Here is a 6,000-nt window from a genome sequence, read left to right as displayed (position 1 = left end):
AGAGAGAGGACACGAACGACGAGCGAGGCAGCGGCCCACGGCCGGCGCGCCCGCGGACGGGCAACGCCGCCTGGAAGCCGGTAAGCGGGAGAGGAGGGCCGTGGAGCCACCGCCAGGGGCCCGCGCCGGAAACCCAGACGCGAGTCGGCCGCCGGGGTGCGACACGGGGGTCTCACCGCCACGGGCCCTCCGGCACAGGGGCGGCCCCGCGGCACCCAAGGCGCGCCGACTGGCCCTCTCCTCGGCACCCTCACGGGGGCCCAACGGCCACCCTCGCCCGACACCGCAGGGCCTCAGGACGGCCCACCGCAAGGCTCTCCCGCCGCACGGGCCGGCGCTGCCCCGCCCCGCCCCGACGCGCACCCAAACAAACGTTCGCGCCGTGCCGAAGCACCCCACCTCCCCCCGTCGGGTCCGACGACGCTTCACCCGGGGCCGCCTCCAGGGGAGGGACAGCACCCCACAACGCGGTGAGGCCACGTTCTGGTCCCAGGACGGGGGGGGTCGGCGGGGGAAAGGCTCGGCGCGGGCGGCCATCGGTCCTGGCAGGGCAGGGGAGGGCCGGCGGCGGCGACGAGGAGGGGCCGCTCGCGCGCAAGAGCGACGGCCGGCAGGGGTCGTGGGTGCGGGCGGGCACCAACCCAGGGAAGGGGAAATCTCGAGACACGACCGGGCCGCCGGGGAAACCACCGCGGGATCCCACCACCCCCACACGTGGGGGCGGCCCCGCGACGCCCAGGACGCCGGCCGGCCTCAGCCAACCCTCGGCGGTTCCTCCCACACCCCGGCCCCGCTCGCCGCCGGGACTCGCGCGCAGCAGGCTAAACACCCCCATTCCAGAGGGTAGCCCCTTCCACTCGCTCACTCGTCCGTCTGCGTCTCGTCTGTCCGTCCACCACCGCCACCCAGCTTCGTCTGGCCCGCCCCCAGGCCTCGCGGCCCGGGGAAACGCTGCCGAGCGAGGCGGCCCGACCCGTGGCCCACGCACCGCCACCGGTGGCTGCGTCTCGGGACCGGAACAGGTGGGGTGGCTCCTCGCGGCGCGGAGACTGGTGGGGGGGGCCCAAGTCGGGGTGGACCGCCTTCCCCCTCCCCCCCACGGCACGCGCCGGGGAGGCCAAGCCCGCGCACACGCGCGCGCGCGCTCGCACGGCCCCGCGCCAGACGCCGGGCCCGGCCCGGCGGAACCCTCCCCCGACTCGGAGGGGGGAGGCGCGGGCCACAGCAGGCCAAGAACAGCACTCGGCCCCACCGCGGGGCCAGCGCAGCCCACACGCCAAAGCGACGGGGCCCTGCCCACACGCCGCGGCAGTCGCTCCCCGTGGAGAGTGACTGCACGCTCTGGATGGAGGAGCGGCGGCTGGGGGGTCCGGTGCCCCCAAGGCTCCCCTCTCAGATCGCTAGAGAAGGCTTTCTCACCGAGGGCGCATCGCCCCCCACCCAGCGTGCCCCGTTCAGGCCTACGGAAGCCCGCCGACGTGTACGCCAGCGCTCGGCTGGGCAGGAGGGGTCTGCGGTAGGGGTAAGCAGCGGGCCAAGAAGCGAGCGTTCGCGGTCGGGACCGGGGAGAGCCCGTGCGTGCCACCTCGCGAGGAGACGCACCCAAGACCGCGTGGGGACGGGACAGACGCCCGCCCCCACCGGCACATCACCCGGCCCCACCACGATCGCTCCCACGCCCGGGCGCGAACCCCGCTGAGGGGGACCCACCCGGCGTGCGCCCGGCCACGTCAGTCCCCCCCACCCCGGTACAGGGTGAGGACTGACGTTCAGGAGGCGGCCCCGGCCCCACCGAGGGTGGGGAGCGGCCACGCCTCGCTCACCGTCTCGACCCCTCCCCCACGCCTCAAGAGAGGCGCTCGGGAGACACGACCACCGCAGGGGTTACCCGAGAGGACTCGCTGGGGGACGGGAAGCGATGCCGCCGCTCGGCCTCGGGCACCTGAGGGACAACCTGGAGCGCTCCAGGGGCACCGCAGAGGACCAAGGCGAGACACGCTCACACCCCGACGAGGGGGTACGTGGCGTGGCGGCGGGGCAGCCCTCCCCCGCCGCGGGGGAGGGCCGCTCGCGAGACAGGACGCCGAGCAGGCGAGGAGGCGAGAGTGTCTGCCGCGTCGCAAGACCCCGGCCCCGCCGACACCACAAGGCACGGGAGACCGAGGTCGGGCCGGAGACCGCACCCCTGCCTCCCCCCCCGCCACCCACGGGCGGCAGAGGAGAGGCGAGGGGCCCGCAGGCAGAACGAGAAGAGAAGCCACGTTCGCCATGAACGTCCCCGTCCCTCGTCTGGCGCGGCTTAGGCCCGGCCCGGGGGAGCATGACTTCACCACATCGGTCAGGTGAGTGAATGAGTGAGTGAGTGAGCGAGCGAGCGAGCGAGCCATGTGGGGCAGGGAGGCCCCAGAGGGGAGGGCCCGGCGAGGACAACCACCAGAGGGGCCTGCTTCAGCCTCGCCAGGCGCCACCCACTCCTCGGTCCTCTCCGAGGAGAGCGGCCAACGACCCCAGGCGGGGAATGCCTGACACGCGGCACGGAGCCTACGGGGGTGGGGTCGCGCCGGCCACCACCGGGTGCCTGCGGCGGGGAGCGCACGGGGTAAAAGACCCACGCCGCCACCTCACCCCACCGCCCTCGGGCCACCAGAGACCGGAGGTGGCACCACGGGCCACGTCAGCCGGACGCACACACGAGAGCCGGCGCGCAGGCCCGGGCGGGCGGCTCAAGTGTCAGAAGCGGAGTCGGCTACCAGGCCAGGGCTCACGCAGAGAGAAGCCCAGAGCCCCGCACGCGTCCGGAGACCCAACACTCGGTGACAGACACCGAGGAAGACCGTGTCAGCACCTATCTGCTGGCAGAAAATGCCCAACACGACAGGAAAAATGACAGCGCCCAGAAACGGGGCGGGTCCACGATTTGCAAGGGGGGACCCCGGGACCTCGGTCCGGCCACCTGCCCCCAGCCCTACCCCCATAAATGGCAGCCCCGAAGCTCTCGGGGGCCATCTGATCGACCGGGGTGGGGGGGGTTTGGTAGGGGGAGGGGAGAGGGGAGGGGGATTAGGAGGAGGCTTAGGAGGAGGAGTGGGAATGGGAATGGGAATGGGAATGGGAATGGGAATGGGAATGGGAAGGGACGAGAGGGAGACGGGATCAGGCCGGGGACGCCCTGCCCTTTTCTCGCCCGCGTGGCCGGGGACTCGGGGAGATGCCACAGAGGCGCCTCCGACGAGAGGGCCCCCCACGAGGGACCGCTCCCGAGCACCGGGCCCCGGGCCCCGGGCCGGGGAAAGCCTGCCTCCCCCACATCCCTCGCAGGACGCCCCCGTGCCGGTCCCCGAGTCCGGATGAAGTCTCGGTCCCTCCAACGGCACCAGAACCCACGCGGGCAGGCTTACGGGCCGGGGGGCACCCCCTCCCAGGCCTCCCGCGCCAACAGGGGCCGGCCCAGCCACGTCTCCGGATCCATCGGGACTCAGAAAACATTTCATCCAAGGAGGCGCCTCCGACGACCGGGAACCCCAGCGCGCCCGTCCACGGCCTCACCGCACTGGGCCCGGGCCGCTCCTCGCCTCAGGAGCAGTCGTCCAAGGGACGCAGACGAGGGCCTGACCACCTAGCCGCCGGCGGCCCGGGCGCGGGACACTCTCTCCCTTTCCCCCGCGGCGGCAAGGCGCAGGCCGTGTCCGATCGGCTCGGGTCGGTCTCCGCGGCTGGAGGGGCACAGGCGGATGCTGGTCGACCAGGCCAGGCCACACGGCTCCCCCCGGCACACGAGATCCCGGGAGCGCGGCGACAGTCACCCCCTCATCATCCTGCGAGTCCAATCTGCGCCGAGAGCAGGACGCGCCCGCGGCTCAGCGCCACGGGGACTGTCACCGCCGGTGTCGCCAGCCTCCCCGAAGTCTGCCTCGGGCCCCGCCGCCGAGCCCCATCCCTTGCCGAGGTCGCCGACGCTCGGGAGAAGAGGGACGATCTCAGAGCGGCAGCCAGATGGCGCCCGACAACCGTCGCCAACGTCCCCGGAACGGATCCCGACCGCCGCCGGCCGCCCAAACGCCCGAGCTCGTCCCGGACTGAGGCGCCGGGCGGCCCCGTGGCATCCGCCTCGGAGCCCGCTCACCCTCGTCACGGCACGGCACGGCACGACACGAGGCGACACGACGCGACGCGGCGCGACGCGACCCCGGCAACAGATCAGGGCGGGGAGGACGGAGGGAGCCGGGGTTTGGCAAGACACGGCCGGCCGGGCGGCTGCCGCGAAGGGGACGCGCTCCCCACGCGATTCCCCGGGCGGGGGAGATCACACGGACACGCCGGCGGGGCCGGGGCCGACGCCGCGGGTGGCCCAGAGCGACCAGGACGAGATCCCGGGTTCCCGGGTGGGAGGTTGGGAAGGGGAGGAGGGGAAGAGGGAGGGAAGGCGGGGGCTGGCAAACCGAAACCAGGCGAGCGCTCAGAGAACAACGCAGGAATCGGCTTTGGAGTCCGTCCTCTCGAATGCGGGAGGTCTTTCGAAAGCAGACAGGCAAAGCCCAGAAGCTAGAAAAGAAAGGATGAAGACCGCGAACCCCATCGAAGCGGAAAGAGAAATCGATCTCGGCACAGATCGCGACAAAGCCCAAAGACAACAAACGGGCGCGTGGGGAAAACGCACTCGCGGTCGGTCGTGAGAACACGGACGTCAGCACGGCTGACCACAACCGCAGGAAGGAGGAGGGAAAACAAAAAAATGCGGGCGGGGGTTCGGGGGGGCGAGTCGATAGCCACCCGCTCGGTAAATCGAGGTTCAGTGCATCTACACAGAGCAACACTGTGCATGCGCATCCGCGTGTCTGTGTGTGCGTGTGTGTGTCGGTGTGTGTGTTTGACACAGTCAACGTGGACAAGGAAACTGTAGCCCCATCCGAAAAAAAAAAAAAAAGAAAGAAAAGAAAGAAAGGAAAGAAAGAAAGGAAAGAAAGGAAAGAAAGAAAGGAAAGAAAGGAAAAAGAAAGGAAGAAAGGAAGGAAGGAAGGAAGAAAGGAAGAAAGGAAGGAAGAAAGGAAGGAAGAAAGAAATGAAGAAAGGAAGAAAGAAAGGAAGAAAGGAAGAAAGGAAGGAAGGAAGGAAGGAAGGAAGGAAGGAAGGAAGGAAGAAAGAAAAGAAAGAAAGAAAGAAAGAAAGAAAGAAAGAAAGAAAGAAAGAAAGAAAGAAAGAAAGAAAGAAAGAAAGAAAGAAAGGAAACATGAAAACAAACGACAAAACCCACCACCAAAGGGAAATCAAGCTGTAGAACTACTCTGGGGTTTAAAAACAAAAACAAAAACACCATAGAAAAAGCACAACCGCAGCCCATCAGGGGTTCCTCTCCTCAACAGTCCAAGAACTCGGTCAACTCCACCTCCTAGAAGCCAGAAAACCAGGGATGAAACACGTGCAGGAGACCCAAACGGACGTTTTCAGTTTAAAAGGAAAAAAAAAAATTATTTTTTTCCTCCCCCAAATGGGGGAGGGGGCGAGGGGGAGGATGGAGCGTAGAACTCAGCGGCAGAGTGCCTGCCCAGCACGCGCGAGGTCCAGGGTTCGATCTTCAGGACTTCCGTTCAAGTCAATAAGGAAGTCGGTAAGTCAGGCAATCACTAAGTCAGGCAACAAACCAGCAAAAGAAACGAATTACCTCCCCTCCCCGAATAAACAAACAACCACCGAAAGCAACAACAGCAGCAAGAACCAAAAAAAAAAGGCCTAAATAAATAAATGTAAGTAAGTAAGTAAATAAATAAGTAAGTAAACAAACGAACACAATTTAAAAAAGGGGAAAACGCACACATTTCCGTTTCCAAGAGATATCCGGACAGGCCCAGAACCTGGAATCTCGACAGCAAGTTCCAAAAACAAGCAGAAAGTGCCTGCTCCTGACGGAACACGTGATAGAGACCACCGTTCGAGATGGGGCCGGGTGGGCGGGCTGGCAGGCGGACACAGAGCTCTCGACTCATACCTGACAGACTCCGCTCT

This window comes from Camelus bactrianus, chromosome 8, assembly GCF_048773025.1.
Source record: "Camelus bactrianus isolate YW-2024 breed Bactrian camel chromosome 8, ASM4877302v1, whole genome shotgun sequence".
Lineage (NCBI taxonomy): Eukaryota > Metazoa > Chordata > Mammalia > Artiodactyla > Camelidae > Camelus > Camelus bactrianus.
Note: the sequence above shows the minus strand (reverse complement) of the source record.